This window comes from Eptesicus fuscus, chromosome 2 (genome assembly GCF_027574615.1).
Source record: "Eptesicus fuscus isolate TK198812 chromosome 2, DD_ASM_mEF_20220401, whole genome shotgun sequence".
NCBI lineage: Eukaryota > Metazoa > Chordata > Mammalia > Chiroptera > Vespertilionidae > Eptesicus > Eptesicus fuscus.
Genome location: NC_072474.1, coordinates 99034090 through 99052021, shown reverse-complemented (window position 1 = coordinate 99052021; position 17932 = coordinate 99034090). Strand labels below are relative to the sequence as shown.

The 17932-nt window shown below is 34.1% G+C and overlaps 1 protein-coding gene and 1 long non-coding RNA gene across 5 annotated transcripts in view; one reads left to right on the top strand and one right to left on the bottom strand.

Moving 5' to 3' along the window:
• The window catches only part of PCDH7 (protocadherin 7), a 431945-nt gene that overhangs the window by 263067 nt on the left and 150946 nt on the right, over window positions 1–17932 (top strand). The gene's annotated exons all lie outside the window — the stretch shown is intronic.
• Window positions 1490–12609, bottom strand: LOC114231043 (uncharacterized). 2 transcript variants are annotated; one of them, XR_008558852.1, is made up of 4 exons: window positions 12261–12609; window positions 11226–11313; window positions 10766–10843; window positions 1490–1530 (listed from the first exon to the last, which is right to left on the bottom strand). It is a non-coding gene; the product is annotated as an uncharacterized LOC114231043 (long non-coding RNA). The 2 variants fall into 2 exon arrangements; XR_003617014.2 differs by lacking the exon at window positions 1490–1530 and having other exon boundaries at window positions 10566–10843.

Sequence of the window (17932 nt, the reverse complement as noted above, 5' to 3'; positions counted from 1 at the left end):
ACTGCTCCGTTATGTGAACATGCCACTGGCGTTGTCAGCATTTCTGTTTGTATTCTTTCAGCTCCTTGACTGACCTCCCTCACATGTAATAGTCCTTTCTCCTTGCCCTCTTTTCCTTGTGTCATCTCTGCTCTGCTCCTGTCCTTCACATCCCCGGGAGAGGAGAAGCATTTGATTCTAGTCCTGAAGGCCCCTAGAACATTCCTGAAGAGTTGAGGTGGAATTTTGAAGTTTTCTGTATTATTGATTTTGGAGGGTGCTAAAGATTTGAAGAACATATTTCAGTGTTTTAAGCTTTAAACATTAACTGCAGTTGAGATCTGACAGGTATGTGACATGTTCTTTTCACAATATTCAATTCATCAATTATGGGAAAGCTGTGATAACATGCCTCAATGCTTACTTGTCCAGGTGCCTCTTGCCTCTTGTGAGGATCAAGGGAGTAGCTGCAGGCATCCCTTTTGTATCTTTACTGTGGTCTGTGACTACTTCTCCCTAAAAGGTCAAGTTGGCGTTACAATGGTCAAATAATTTGGAAAAAATATTGTCCGAGTTATTGTTACTCACACACACACACAAATCTGTCTCTATATGTGTACATGTATTTTTAATCTTTATTTTCATCTATCTAATCTGTAATGTAGTTTTTCAATGGAAAAGAAAAAATAAGGTAACAGTTTTCTTTTAAACTATACTTAATATAATCCAAAGGAATACTGGTATTTGTTGGACAAAGATGAAGATCTCCAAAAATTTAAGAGGGAATGATAATTTGCTTTAAGATCAATTCATGGGTAACAATCCACTTTTCAAATCAACTATGCTATTTGTTCAATAAAGAGCAAATTTAATGTATGGAATGTCCAAAAAGCTATCTGCTTTCACTGATTCTCATCCCAAAAATCATCACTGAATTTACATTTTCCAAGATAAAAGGGAAGCAAACTTATCAGGGTTGAATCTTTAAAATAATTTTATAATCATATTTTTCATACTCAGAAAAATAGTATAGTCATACATTTATTTGAATGATTATTATAGGGTTTTTTTTAACCAGATTTTATTGCAAGCAATGTAGGAGAGATTTCTTAATCCCAAAAATGGTAACATATTTTTGTTTTTAAATATATGGGGCCCAGTACAAACCAAGTGGCCACAATCAGTATGCATTTCTTGTAGAATGGAAACATAAGTGACATTTTGAAATATTTTAATTGCATGTTCAGAGTGCTAGTGGATATGCCAAAGTGAGAATAAGATCCTGAAACTAATTAATGTGGCTTCATTTATCAAGAGCACTAGAGCTGATATAAATACTAATAATAGCATTGTAACAGTATATTTCCGTTTCTCTATTGATAGTGCTGTCAGAGTGCCCACACCACTCAACCAAAGAAAGCCTTTGTGTGGATTTAACAAAAATCTTACCACATTGCTCTGCAGTAAATTCATGAGACTGGCTGTGCTAAGGCTTCTTACACTAGTAAGTAATGCTCTGTCTCCAGTATCTGTAGTTCTGAGACTGATGCCCTTGGGGAAAAAAGTGTTTATTATTTACAGAGCTGGGAGATTAATGGAATCAGAAAAACATGCTCTCAGTTTAAGCACATTAATTAATAAAAATATGTAAAATACAAAAAATAATCACGTGACTATTCTGCGAGGGCAGTAAAGATGAGCTGTGGGGAGGGATCAGTATGCAGGGGTTAGTTTTAATATAAAATATGGTAGTCATAGCTAGAGGCTACAAGGAAACAGAAAGGGCTTCAAAAGGCATTCTTGGAACAAGGCCAGTCTTCGGTTCTTACCTTTAAACGTGTGGGAATCTTGTTGCAAGTGAAATGCTCGCCCACCATTGTTATTGTGAGAACAATGGAACGAGCACTCGGTGAGAAATTCAATATCTGATCTTGAATCTTCCATTTCTCCTTAATGTGTTTTTTAATCCAGTTTTATTTAGTTTGGTCATACGTAAACATAAGGTAATTGGACTCACTGGCATTACAGGTCTTTTCATCTAACTCTAAAAGGCTGTGATTCTGTGACCATTAGTCTAAGATAATTGATGTCTCAAAGAAAAAATAAAGTGAGAGCAAAACTTAAAGGTCGGAATTATATATCCAAGAGAAAAAATGTCTGTCAATATATAATTCCAAAAATTATTTCTGGGTTCTTATGAGTCACCTGTAATGGCAACCAGTTTACTACTTTCTACGGCAATGAAATTTCAAGGTCAACTACAAGGACATCTCTCTCCACAGGCAATAAAGTGATCCAAGTAGAATGTGGCATGCTGAATCCAAATAAAACACTCATCTTAGAGAAAGAAAGTCAGCCAAGATGAGTGTAAACCTGTGTGAAGAACACTTTCCCTCAAATGAGATATGTTTTCATGAGTGGCAAAAGCCTAGATTAGTAGCACCATTAAAGGAAGGACATATTCATACATTGTTTTGTATGTCCTCTTGTCTGCAAGCTTCATTAATCTTTGCTATGAGCCCCAAGTTTAGCTAATTACGTATTGAATTTATATTTGGATTCCTTTTCAGGAAGTATTATAGATTATCATCTTCATTATTTCAACAAATAGTATTCTATATTAGGTTGGCTGTCAAACAGGACTTGAACTTCAGATATTTTAGCATGTAAAAATCGAAAGAACGTGGCATAGGGAAGAAAATGCCGTGGGTTTTAGCGAAGACTAAACAACCAACTTACTAGCTTTGTGACCTTGGACAATTTACCTGGTCTGACATTCAATATTTTCATTTGAAAATTTACTAAAATCCTTAGCTGCATGAACTGTGTTAGTTTGAGAAGGAAAATAAATGTATATAAAGCATGAATCATAGTGCCTGTCAAAGAGTAGAGCTTTATTAATTCTTAGGTTATTTTAATCATCCTCATATTGAAATTATTCCAATTCTTAGAGTTTGTGAACCTGGAATTGACTCCTGGCTTTGTGACCTCCAGCAAACTATTTTCCTGTGCTGTCCAATGTTCTTATCTGTAAAAGGAAGATTTGCCCTATATAATCTTAGATACTTCAGTACTTTATCACCAAATTTTGTTTCTCCTGATCTATTTAGTTTTAAAAGAACAACAACAACAAAATAGATGTACTACCATTTCCTGATTCTGCAACAAACTACAATAGTTTTTTAAGCAAAATTTTAAAATCCAAGATATACTAATTACTGTGGCCTTCTTAAAGCAAAGCCTGTGTAAGAATCACCTTGAAAAGCATCATAATTTCCACCGTAATACTTAGAGGACTTGAGAGTTTTTTCTTAATTTTTCTTCTTAACAAAAACGAAAACTTTATTCACATCTTGAATTCTTATTTAAAAGTTGAAATTTTCCTTCTACTATTAATACTTTCTATTGAGTTGTAGATATATAAGTTTTAGTATTTTTGACTCGCAGTTGATTTCTCCTTGTCTTCCAAACGATAGCTACTGATTACATTATTATTCAGATCTCTGTCCTGCCTTTCTAAAAGGTCGCTTTTAATCTTTTAAAAAAATTAAGTTCTTATATTCCTTAGAATAGCATTATTATTATTTCCCATGAAGATGGTTTATAGCTATAAGGAGCATTCTTAAAACATACAAACAAAATATTATTTCCACTTTAGATCATTAGATGATTCACTGTTATATAGAGGTTGGAACAAATCCTCAAAGCAAAACTTGTGAGATATGCATAAACAATCCCTATTTCACTTGTCCCCTGTCAAAAAATGACTGTATAACATTATTATGAAGAAATGGTTGAACAATGACAAAGGTGATCCTTGTAAAATTTAATTATTTTACCTAAAATGTAATATTATTCTAATATAGTCAGCATGCACTTGAAAGTAACTTTGTCCTTGGGCAAAGAATTCTGTAACGCATTGTGCTATTTCACACCTACATGGAAATTACAGTTTTATAGGCTGTAGATTAGAGAGATTGACCCTTTCCTCAGCCCATTCCTTTAAGATTCTATTTTATGATGGAGAAAAATCTCATTATTATTTTTCTACCATTCTACAAAACTCTTCTTCTTTTCCAACTCACAGGGAAAAGCAAAAAAAAAAAAAATCAATAACAACAGACACAAGGTTTATTCCAAGGATAAGAAATCTTTCATTATTAAATGAATGCAATACTCATCATTTTGCCTGCTTACCATATCTAAATATCATGTAATTAACTTATAGCTCACTAAAAGTTAGGAGAAGGTAATAAACTATACACATTTTGCCTAAAGTGTCTACATGAAAATCCTTTCTTTTTCTTGTTTATTTATACCTGGTATGTCTCTTCTATAAAGGCACCTGGTTAATGCCTCAAATGTTTCCAAATGTAGATGTTAAATTAGCTCCTTGAAACCCACTTGGTAGCTATAAAAATATCATGGATATTATTTACAGTATATCTGGGAAATCTTGTCAGTATTTCTCAAATTTTGTTATACAGTTTTAAATCATGAGAAGGGCCCATAAAACAGCATTTTCTCTCCTTTTCAGATACACATATAAGATTAAAAGGAAAAACACATTTGAATACATTTAATTCTATTTTTTTACATATCTCAAAGCATGGTAATACCATAGCAATATGTTTTAGTTTAAAAAATTAGTTAGAATATGAAACTATAACATAAAATAGCAGTGTACAGTTATATACTTATAGCCTAGGAAATATTCTCATATTAAGCAATTTAGGAATGTGTGACAGGGAGGAAAGAACATAATGCAGCCTAGGTTATTTAGGTGATAATTAAATTTTAGGGAGGGCATTATTATTACAAACAGTGGTCATTCACTAGGTCACTGTCAGGGTGAGAATGAACTAAGACTGGAATGCAAATTATTTTAAAGGCTAGATTGGCTTCTATAAAAACATGCTATCCTGTGGCAAGTGTATAGACATAGGCTGCATAAAAATACCCATTCACAAATATTATGTGTTCCTCTCAATTTGATCATATAAATCACATCATTAGAAAGGAATAATCAAACATTAGCTGTTGTGATAAGCAGATGGAAACTTCATGATAACAGTATATAATGAAAAATGAGGAATATGTGTGTGTGTGTTTTTGGAAATCACACTATTTTGTCATAAGTATGTCCACAGTATATCAAAGCCACTACATTTCCCTACATGGTGAAATAATTAGACTTGGGATATTGAAGTATGTTAGATGATAGATAGATAGATAGATAGATAGATAGATAGATTTATCACCTACATACTCTGAATTATAAACAGTTGTAAACACTATAGTCTGAAATTAATTTAAACAGAATTCTCAGAATATGAGAAACCCAACATTTTCCATATGCACTGTCATATTCCATTCTTTTTCTAATATTCACGTGTCATTAGCATTTAGTGCACAGGCCTTGGGATTTTTTGAAAAGAAATAGAAATATATTTAATTTTGATATTTGTGAACTATTTATCATTTACTTTACCACCAAGGCCTACTTAGTTTTGTGTAAGACACTAAATGAATATAAATCCCATCTCTTTTACTTTTGCTATGCAAATATTTTTACTTTGATGTTGTAGCAATGCAAATTGAAGTTTGCAACATGAACTGCTAATGCTAATTTGATTACCTCTGTATTAGTGCTGAGAGCTACAAAAATAGCAAAAGATTGTTTTAAAAAATGAAACTGGGAATGGAAGAACTCTTTCTCTGCAGGCCCTCTGCAATGATGGTAGTATTAATGCATGTCCATTGGTGCTTGATGGTCTCAAACAGCAATGAATGCAATTTTTTAAGCAAATAATTGGGAATTTTTATAAAACCTGGCACTTTGATTTTTAAAAAATGAATTCATCAAAAAGTCCTCACTTTACTTTTTAATAGCCCAGAGAGTTCAAATCTATTAAAGTGTTTATTGCAGACCATAAATCATAATTTATTTTTTAGTAGTAAAGATGTTTATCTAATATAGTATAGATAAGGTGCCTGAATTGTGAATTCAATACTTTTTGGATAGAAGTGGATCAGGCCTTAAAAAAAACATTGTTTTTTAAACATTAAATTGATTCATTTGATAAATTTGAGGAGATTTCTAATGATCTGTAACAAAACAGATGATATAAGTATCTGGTTGGAACTCTAGCTAAGATAACTATGCCTAAAAACTGTGGGAAAACAATTTCCTCCCTCTTTTTAAAATAGTAATTGAAAATGGTATCTCACCAAGTTGAAAAAATATATATACATTATCTGTAGGCTATTCCACTGGTGGAGCCGCAGTAATACCTGCCACCTGTAGTGTGCCTGCAGCGTGCATGTTGCTTGTCTACCCATGAAATGTCTGTGTAGTGTCTGTCTGTAATTTGATTATGCCTGAAAGTCTCTATGCTCATTAACCTTTTACAGGTGCCGCACCATTCCAAGGAACTGCAGGTACTAAGAGAATGGGCAGTACTAATAAAAGCAAGGCACGGCACACTTGTAAGCTCCAACCTCTTCTCATGGCGACTCTAGCCCATGATTTGGAGGTTACGCAATGAATTAGCTATTTGTGACCAAGCTAAGGAAGTAATATAGAGTAGTAGCTAAGGATTGAGTGAGCACCATGTTGTGTATTTCCAACATATTACTGATCATCTGACCCCCCCAAAATATTTTGATGTAAAAAGAGAGAGGGAGGGAGATTGAGAAATTTTCCTCAAGATGTGACTAAAAAAGTTTTAGAATGTAGACACATAATATTGATTTTTTAAAAGATTCCAAATAATGTATGTGGTATATGAAAATATAATGTAGAGATGAAAGAAGTTAGAATGTTGATGAATAAAGAAAAATAGGCTCATTGATCATAAACAAAAGTAATTTCCCTAAGGATTAAACATTTAATTCTGTTGGGCTGATTCTTTTTACAATTATAATAGACTTTTTATGTAATTAGTCAAATAACATCAAACATTCATCATCATTCTACATTTGTGGAAATTTATAACTTGTGTATATAGGGAGGAAAATGTACAGTGATAGCCTCAAAAAAGTTGGCAATATTTATATATATACAGGGTGGGGCAAAGGTATATTTACAGTTGTTCATATGGAAAATAATGCAATAATTAATAAATAATAATATAAGAATTAACTGTTTTGTGTATTCACAACTGTAAATCTATTTTTGTCAGCCCTGTATATCTATATCTATCTATCTATCAATCTATCTACTATAGAAATTTTTTCAACATGATAATTGTAATAGAGATAATTCTTTTCCAAAATGCTATGGTTTTGCCATAAATATCCCCTTTTTGCCATTTATATTCTTAACTCTCATATATGAAGAAAAAAAATGTTTCACTCTTTCTAACCAGTACCTCAAAAAATTAATTTCCTTTTTTCAAAATAGTCACAGGTTGTTTTTTCACCAATGTGTTCTTTTATATACAATAAAATCTTTTAAAATAATTTAAGTCAATCTACCTTTCTGAAAGCCTAATTAAATTGATATTAAATAGACTTAAGCAAACCACTTATAAAATTCAACAGCCGTATTAGAGTTGGTGAATGCTATTGGGATTATGAAAATCATTAGTGCTATTAAAAATAATGATGCCACTGATACTGGTCTTTATCATGGAAACCATTATCAAGGGCTGAAAATGAGACAAAGCATGCATGAGCCCACTCTGCTTAATGGGTTCACAATCTAAACTACCATCTTGCTCAACCTCTCATTTCAAAAATGCAAACGCTTTTATAAGTCACTTATGGAAATGGTTAAGTATAATAATACCATACCCTTTTTTTGTTCATAATGGGTGTAAAATAATTATCTAAAATTCTTTACATATATAGTGAAGAAAATTGGGGTTGGTTAAAGTAAGGGAAGAAGGCATTCTATTCTCCTCACTTTTAAAAAGGAGATTTTGTAGATGGAAACGCTCATTGCTTTGCTCATCTTCATCTCTTTCTTGCCTTTCACTATTTCTTGCAATTCAAATGTCATGGATTTCAAAAATAAACCCCGTCTGTTTTAAAACACTTCCTCTTCCAATGTAATCTAGAAGTCTAATCTAGAAGTACTCAAGTCACCACTAAAATGTTGTTTCTTAAAATTATTTCTCGTGAAATTTGCCATTGACTACTGTGGAAAGAAAACTGAGCCTCACTCCTCACTCCCAAGTCCCAATATCAGTCCCTGTTTTGCCAGCCTTCACCTTCATTTAAACAGACAGCTTGTCTACTGTACTCTGTTAGATATGATGTGAAAATGACCAACAGTGTATCTTCTTCTGAGTGTACAGTTGTGAGAGGAGGAAAGAGAACAGAGACTGTGCCAGGGGGAAAGAGTTAGCGTAGAAAATCCTTGATGAAAACATTAGTTGGTCCTTAGTTCCATTAAGACCACTACTCTTATGACCCAGGAACTGATCTTTCAAATTTTACTCAATCCTAATTTAAATTTAAGTAGCCACATTGGCTAGTGATTATCATAATGGACAGTGCAGATTTAGATACTCAGGTTCTCATATAACTTAAAAAGGCAGATTAAATGGTTTCAAATTAGCCCTTGAAATAGACCCCAAAGAATAAAACTGGTTATATTTATTGGAGACTCAGGGCTCCATTTGTTAATTTCTGATGGTAATTTTGTCTCCTGTGTTTTTACCCTTCTCCTTCATTGAATATAATTAAAATATATTCTATAAATTAATGTTATAGACATATGCGTGAGTATCTGTATATGTAATTTTTATTAGTGGGATGTTAATAAATATATATAAACATAAATGAATGTACATAAAAATAGTTTGTGTGATATTAGCCATAGAGCTATTTCTAACATGTTTCTTATATGACAGTTAATGCCTTGGCTTTGGAGTCAACTAGACGTGGGGTTAAGTTCTAGTTCTTTGACCAGCTGAATGACCTTGGGCAAATAACTAAGCTTCTCAAGTCCTCAATTTCTTCATTAGTGCATAGAGATAATAATGCTTCATCCATTGTAGAGTTATGGTACAAGTTAAGGAAGCTAGTAATTCAAAGCATGGGGCATTGGGCTTCTTTCCTAGTGTTAAGCAAATGTCAGCATGTCAGGCAGTCTCATTCATTTTTTGTTTTGTTTTATTTTGTTGTTAATCCTCACCTGAGGATATTTTTCCATTGATTTTTAGGAAAAGTGAAAGAGAGAGGGAAAGACAGAGAGAAATATTGATGTGAGAGAAACACATCGATTGGTTGCCTCTTGCATGATCCCTGACCAGGGCCTGGCCAGGGAGGAGCCTGCAACCAAAAATCTACTTAGATTTTTTAAGTAAATCTAAGAAGGATACTTCATCATATACTTTGACATCGGGATGTGCCCTTGACTGGAATCTAACCCAGGACCTTTTGGTCCACAGGCCGACGCTCTATCCACTGAGCCAAACCAGCTGGGGCACCAGCCTCATTCTTAATGTTGCATAATGGGTTACATGAATACAATATGTCCTCAAAAAGAACATTTTTTTTTCCTTTTAGGTGACTAACAATGAATAATTCCCAACCCAGCTGAATACAAACAGTACCCGTGGGCTTTAGCACTTTCACCTCCACTGGCCTCACAAACTTATAGGGTGATCTTACAGGGTGCCTCAGTACAACAATTTTATACAGTTTAAGGGAACTAATACTATTTTCAAGTATTTAAAGAATTGTCCCAGGAGGGAGGAATGCATTCAATGCAATGATGTTTCTCTTGAGCTTCTACTTTAAGGTTTTATTTTTAATAGTAGAATTGTCAAGCCATGTACCTATGGGCTTTCAGACGGGGCCAATTACTTTATGGCAACCAAACTTAGGTTATGGTTCTTGTAATTTAGGGAGCCTTCATCTGTGATCTTATAAATCACAATGCCAGTTGAAGGAGAAGAAGCTGGCATTACCAACTGAATGGATGGAGGGGTGACTAATGCTAAAATAAAATACAAATATAGTAAGTTTTTAATACCCAGCCCTATAACTTCTATCATTAATGTCAATGCCCAATGAGGGCAGTTGTCTAACTCTTCTGTGATGAACAATCCCCACACATCCCACTGTCATTTTGAACTTCCTAAGATGTCAACACCCTCTCACTTCAGTTGCATGTGAAGTTGAAGGAGCTGAGATAGATGCCAGCCTAGTGTCTGCATTTTCTACTAGGGGATCCTATGTGGATGGAAACTGTACTTGACTATAATATTTTTGAAGTAAATCTAAGAAGGATACTTTATCATATACTTTGACATCGGGATATGGATGTTTTGCCTTTCCAAAATGAATCATGGTTCCTGTGGATGTCATGTGTCTATGATCTAGATTGAATTAAAATATATAAAGAAGGAACCATCAAAAAGGCAAGATACTTTGGAGAGTAATAATGATGTGAGTAATCATTCACAAAGCACAATACTGTGTTGATTATAGGGGAAAACCTGTTTCTAACATAAGGATTAAACAATTGTCAAAAAGTAGCATGCTCATATGTGGGCATCAGATGCGCTAAGGTTTTGTTACAGCCTTACAAGAAAAGCAAAGCAAAGCCAAGTCAGTGAAAAAGCATCTAGGAGTTTTATTTTATTTTATTTTTTACATGAAATAAAATATTTTAAGAATTTTGAAGAACACCTTCAGTTTAAAGTTTTTGCCACATGGTAACTTCCTTAAAAAAAGACTAAGGTTGGAAGATTTGGTATATTGCAAATTAAATGGAAGTTTGGGATACAATTGGAGCAAACAAACAAACAAAAATAGCTGCAAGGCCCACCAAATGTTTAGAAGAGGGTGCTCGTGTGTGGGAGATCTTCACAGTTTATAGCATCCCCGAAGTGTGTAGGTCGGAAAACTAGAAAAGGAAAAAGAATAGTAGGTTGGTAGTTATTTGGATAGACTCTGTATATATGGGCAGTGAAAAAGACTCAACTGCCTAGTTGACATTTTAAAATATCAGTAGAATTACTTAAAATCCTGGTAGATGTATCAGCTCTCTTTAGAAAACCAAGCATAATGGGAAAGATCCTACTACCTTCTTAGGTTGAAATAAAAAAAGAATTGCAGGATTATTGATGATCAGAATCAAAACTACTTATCTTTTTGTGAAATGTCCATTTAAAATCTCATTAAGAAAGAAAACTATGCATTTTTGCCTTTATATAAATTATCCCAAATTATAAGGATTTGAAAGCTGCATATCTCAGCCAGTCATAGAAAGGGTTGAAATGGAGTACCTGTGTTCATGCCTGCAATCCTCAGGCTGTTTCAGCTCCATGTCTCTCAACAGACACCATGACCCATGGCAGGTTCGTGGCAGCTGAACTGTGATGTGAATATCAGCCATTCAGAAATAGATAGAAAGAAGCAGATCTATTTTATTTTACTTTGTTTTGTACTATGAAAATTTGATTTCTAACTTTTAAGTGTAAAAATAGAGTATATATATATAGAAATTCAAGTTGGGAAAAATAGATGATAAAAAAAACCCCAAACTTATATGAAACTTAAAGATCAGCTTTCCAACATGCCCAACTCAATGCATGAAAGATGTGTAAATACCACATATTTCCACTTAGTTGAAAATCATTCATATGTTAAGATGGTTTTGTTACCATTTGAATTTTTGTGTTCATGTTTGGACGATTTGTGCAATGTCTTGGTGGAAGTCAAAGCACATGCACTTTGAATACTTAGAAATAAATTACAATCTTTTAAAAATAGATAAAATAATACAATTATAGTTGAAATCATATAGATATATTCAAAACCGTCACAAAAATTGGCTTCCAAAAGCTAAAACATCTCTGTATATGGATCTGTGCTGTTCAATACAACAACTACAATACAGTTGTGACATTTGAGCAATTGACATGTGGCTAGTGCCAATTGAGATATGCCTTCAGTATACCATTGACAGATTTAGAAGACTTAGTATGAATAGAAATAATGTGAGATATTGTCTTATTGATGACATATTGATATGTTACTATTTTGGATATATTGGGTTGAGTAAAAGGCTTTATTAGAATTAATCTTGATTCTTTTATTAATTTAAACATGGCTACAAGGACGTTTTAAATTATTCTTGTTTCTGTTATGTGGAATTTGCATTATGTTTCTATTGTTTGGCTTTGATATAGACAGTGTTTATCTTTAAGTACAAAAGAATGAGGCAAGTGTATGTATGTATATGTTCATTTCCTAATTCGGCTTTCACAAATTTTATCAGTAACTTAGTGGCTAAAAACAACTCAAGTTTATTAACTTACTGTTCTGGAGGTCAGAAGTCCAAAGTGGGTATTCCTAGGCAAACATCAAGCTGTTAGCAAGTCTTCCTTCTTTTTGTAGGCTCTGAAGTAGGATCCTTTTTGTTACCCTTTCTAGCTTTTAGAGGCCAACCTCCCACATTCTTTCACTAGTGGCCCATTCTTCCATCGTTAAAGCAACATATCTCTAAGGATGTCATCTCTTCAGTTTCCCTCTGCCTCTTTCTTCTACTTCTAAGCACAGTTTGATTGCATTGGGTCTGTCTGGAAAAGCCAGGATAATCTTCCCATCTCAAGGGCAAGTGATCTGCCACTTCAATTCTCCCTTGCCATGTTACCTAAGGTATCCATATGTTCCTGGGATTAGGTCATAGACATCTTTGGGTGGATCTAGTATTTGTATATATACTAGAGGCCTGGTGTATGAAATTCATACACTCAGTGGGGGGGGGGGGTCCCTCAGTCCAGCCTGCAATCCAGGAGCCCTCGGGGGATGTCCGACTGACAGCTTAGACCCTGGGAAGCAGGCCTAAGCCATCAGTCAGCCATCCTTAGCACTGCCGCAGAGGCAGGAGAGGCTCCCGCCACCATGCTTGCCAGCCGTGAGCTCCACTCAGGGCTTCTGGCTGAGCGGCGCTCCCCCTGTGAGAGCTCACTGACCACCAGGGGGCAGCTTCTGCATTGAGCATCTGCCCCCTGGTGGTCAATGTGCATCATAGCAACCAATTGTTCCGCTGTTTGGTCAATTTGCATATTAGCCTTTTAGTATATAGGATATTTAATGCTTTTTATGAATATTTACCATCTATTTATAGCTATTTATCATTTATCTTTTCCTCTCCATTCCACAAAAAACTGAATCTTTTTCTTCAGATTTACCCCCTCTTTCAGCACTAATTATTTTTATCATTTTAAGTCTTCTGAAAACTTCAGGTAGTTTTCATCTCACCCAAACAGTCATAGCTAAAAGCCGGTATGATAACATGTAAAAATTAAGTTGTTTGTTTTAATTTGGTGGTTCTAATTAGGGGGAAAATAAAAAAAAACCTCTCCAATTTTGAAATTGTTTGCTATGCTCCTCAGGTAAATTACACAGCAGCCGTATCAGAAGAAAAGAAATGTGAATTCCAGTGGGAGAGCCCAGTTGTGCATAGATAGAACGAGTAGAACTTTCATGAAAAAGAAAAGGCTTTGAAACGAAACCAAATAAAGGAAAGAGGAAAAGTACTTCTCTGCCTCTCCAAGGGATTGTGTTGGTTTAGCACACATACTCAGACCTTTGGAGATTATCTTGGGACATGCTGCTGTTAGTGGAAAAGTGGGTTCCTCAAGAAACTGTAGAAACCTGGTAAACATTTGGTAACATCTTTGCCCCTTGTCAGATACCAAAAAAAATCAGTCTTATTTTTAAAGTACAGTAGGCCCTCCATATCCATGGGTTTCACATCTGATATTCAGCCAACTGCAGATAGAAAATATTGTTTGAACAATGTTACATTATTGCTGATGTATGCTATAAAAGGATGGTTTCATTTATACTAACCATGGACAAACTTTTTTTTCCTTGTCATTATTCCCTAGAAAATAGAGTTTAACAACTATTTACATAGCATTTGCATAGCATTTACAATGTGTAGATATTATAAGTAATCCAGAGATGAGTTAAATTATACAAGAGGGTGTGCGTAGGTGGCACCATTTCATGTAAGAGACTGGAGCACCTAGGATTTTGATGTTTGGAGTCCTGAAGTCAATCCCATGAGGATACTGAGAGAAACTATATAGTTGATTAGATACACTTTTTACCATTGCAATTATAATATTGGATGATAATGAAGCTTAATTAATAGATAATTGATGAGAGTAGTGCTTGGGTGTCAGAACTTGGCCCTTGCATATTTATACAAAATGACTCAAAAATTTCCAAAGGTAATAATTCATAGTTTTAAATGAAACCCAACTTTTAAGATGTTATATTCTGAAATACATTATTTAAACTGCTTTCTTCTTTGCAGTAATGAAAATGGTTTAGCTAGACTTAGAAAACTGTTAATTTACCCTTCCTATGGGACTAAGCAAAGGTAGATACTAATTGCCACAGAGGTATAACAGTAAAATCAGTGAACTCTAAATACAGTGGTTTAAACACAAAACACAGGCTGGATACTTCTTCCTTTTCTTCTTTTTCTTACCTTTTTGTTTATAGCAGTATTATTAAAGCAACTTTATTTCTGAAAGCTTTGCATTATTTCCATGTAGGTAATTTTTAGGAAAATGTATTAAGTAAAGATAGATAAAATAAAATAAAGTGATTAGGAAGCCAAAATAAATTTATTTTATAATCCCTTAACACAATTAATTCTCTTTTTATTTTATAAATAGTTATTTTTGAAAATTATATAAGCAACATTAATAAGTTGCTATATGCAAAACAGAGTTTTTGTTGCAAATTTAGTTCATAATAATTTCAATCTCAGGTTGGATAAAGCTTTTCTTTAGGTTTTAAAATGCATTCAGTATAGGATATGTCTTTTAATAGATTTAGACTATATAATATTTAGAAAATATAAGTGTGGGTGGTAGTAAATTTCTAATGTTCATGCATTGGTTAAAATTCTTAAAATTGAGGGTTGAAATGAGGCCAAATCTTGAAGCATTCAAGATGAAATCTGATCTGTATATATTTAAAGACAGCAACTGAAATAACACAAAAATAACTGTATTGGTTTAGACATTTGGATCTCACAGACACATGCCTACACAAGTTTTTTCTGAACTCATGCAGATAACATTGAACTCTTTCCTCAGTACAGCTCAGTATTAACAGTGTGGTGGAGGTGATAATATATGCTGAATGGTATATTTGTAATTAAGACATTTTTAAAGAATACTTAATAAAAGGAAGTCAGCAGGCCAAATTATCTATTTGTTTTTCTTAATTTTAATTGGGGTGTAGGAGCTAGAAAAAATCATAAAGAACCTAAAGATTGTTAAAAAAAATTTTAGAGGAGAATTAGGCAAATAAAAATAAACTAGTATAAATAAATCCCTAAAAGGACCAAATGTGACATTAAATAACATATCAATAAATTTAATATAGCTAGTACTAACCACAGTAGGAAATCAGACTATGAAATTATGAACTTTGCCAGGGGAAGCCTAGACATATTTTTAAAAAACTGTGACCTTGTAATAGACTTTGAAAGTTAAAAAGAAGTTGTCCAGGTTGAGATTAAGGCAATAATTGATTCAAGGAACACAGCTCTCTGCACAGTGGCCTACCATTGAAGAGATATTAATTGTATAACTTTATAATTTTGTTTTTACCCATTAAAATTGTAAGAATGGGGTGGGGGGGGAGGTGATGATGGATGAGATCATGACACAGCATCTGTGTACAAGGTGTGAAAGAATGCACTGGGTCAGTGCTTCTCAAAAGGTGGTCATTAGCCCAGCAGTGTTTGAGCATCGACCTATTAACCAGGAGGTCACAGTTTGATTCCCGGTCAGGGCGCATGTCTAGTTGCAGCCTCAATCCCCAGTGTGAGGCATGCAGGAGGCAGCTGATCAATGCTTCTCTCTCATCATTGATGTTTCTCTCTCTCTCTCCCTCTCCCTTCCTCTCTGAAATCAGTAATATATATATATGTATTTTAAAAGGTGGTCATCAAATCAGAAGTATTCACCAGGCAACTTGCCAAAATGCCAGCTCTCTAGGGCCTCATCCCAGAGTTATTGAATCAAAACTTCTGAGGTAGCAACCTTTTTAAAAAGTTTAATTGAAACGTAATTGATAACCAAAAATTGTACATGTTCAATGTATATATCTTGTTGAGTTTGGATATATGCAAACACCTGTGATACCATCACCAAGGTACTACTAATAAACATAGTTATCACTTTAGGCAACCTATGTTTTAACAAGTCTTGTGGGGAATCAGAAATATACTAATATTTGAAGGCAACTGCCTTAGGTATATATTTCCAGAACAGAACCCCCAGAATTAAGGAATTGTTTAGATTTGGGAATAAGGCCTATGGAAGAATCAGGAACAGCTTAAAATTTTATTTTAGGTAACTAAGTGAAAAGTAGTATCATTAAATGAGATAGGATATGTCAGAGGAGAGTTACGCCCAAAAGAGCACTGTTGAAAATATTTAAATTGGTAAGGAAGCAGTCATTACAAACAAAGTTAGAGGTTTCTGGTCAAATGTCAGGAATTGGTCTTATTCAGTCAATTTCTGGTTTTTATTTGACCGGATGATCTGTTATTAATGTGTTGGTAGTTTATATCTACAGCTAAGGAGCTTGATTAGAGGCTGAAACACCATTAGGATTTGTGGTGTAGAGGAAAGAGCCTTGGGCTTGGGTTCAGAGGACCTGGATGGTGGCCTAGAACGTCTATAATACTCTCTGGCTATGCACACTAGTGGTACTACCTTTAGAAAACTACTTGAGGTGCGTGTGTGTGTGTGTGTGTGTGTGTGTGTGTGTTTTACATCTCCTCCACTCAGAGTAATAGAATTATTGCCTTCAGTAGTGATTATGAAAATAGTAATGTTTAAAAACAGAACAGTCACTGGCAATAAGTGGTAGATTTCTTCCTTCTCAGATATTTGCTATTTACACAGGATTTCCTTTTTATCATACAAAAACTTGGCCAAGAATTAGTGACTTTTGGGGAAGAAGATTGAGGAGAATAATAACCTGCAGAGGAAACCAAGACCCAATAATTACCTGGAAACATATTTGAATAGCGAAACTCTAACATAGCCACACGTAATTTCCCAGAGAAAATTCTTGAGCAACACATCTAAAAATATTTACTAAGGGAATGCAGGAAAAAAAAAATGGACAAGGTTCTTTTGAAGAGACATGGGACCAACAGATATATTACATTTCACATATAATATAGCAATGCACTGTAATGTTTTGCTATCAGCTACACCAATTAATGCAGATGATGCTAATTAAAAGTAAATTTAGAGAGTGATTAGGTTTTCTCACCATTGTTAGGGAGAATTGATTCTTCTATAGATCTAATATGTTGAAGTAAGAAGTTAATGATCTATTGATGGATTTTAAAGCACCTAATTTAGATTATAATTCCGAGGAAAACATTTGTGTTAATACTGAATATTAAATGACAAACGCTTTCTCTTGGAAAAGGAATGGCACCATTTGTGTAACCCTAGAGCGACGCACATGTTGATGTTTCGAATAAATTATTGTGTATGGCTGTATAATCTCAGTTTTGGTCTTATAAAACTTATAATACAAGAATTCTATTGCACATGTGCTCATTTATGTGGCAGTGTACAGCTGTGTGTGGCATAATAACTCTATTGAACAAAATTATGTGCTGTGGAACTTGCAAAAATTTCATGGTCCCATCTGGACTTGCTTTGCCGTTGAGAAGGCTAAAGTGGGCAAAGATTTTACAGGATTGCAGAAAACAGTGGTGGATTTCTGCTGTCAATTTAATATTTAGAAAATAAGGTCAGTAGTTGGTAAAGATAGAAATATGTTGGGGTTTTTTATACTCAAAAGGGGTTTTCAATTAGGAACAAAGACAGTCTTCCTATACGAAGGTCCTCAAATATAGACAGACATCCACTTCATATCGGCATGTATTGACCTTCAGTTACTCTGCTCCTAAAATCTGATATCTTAA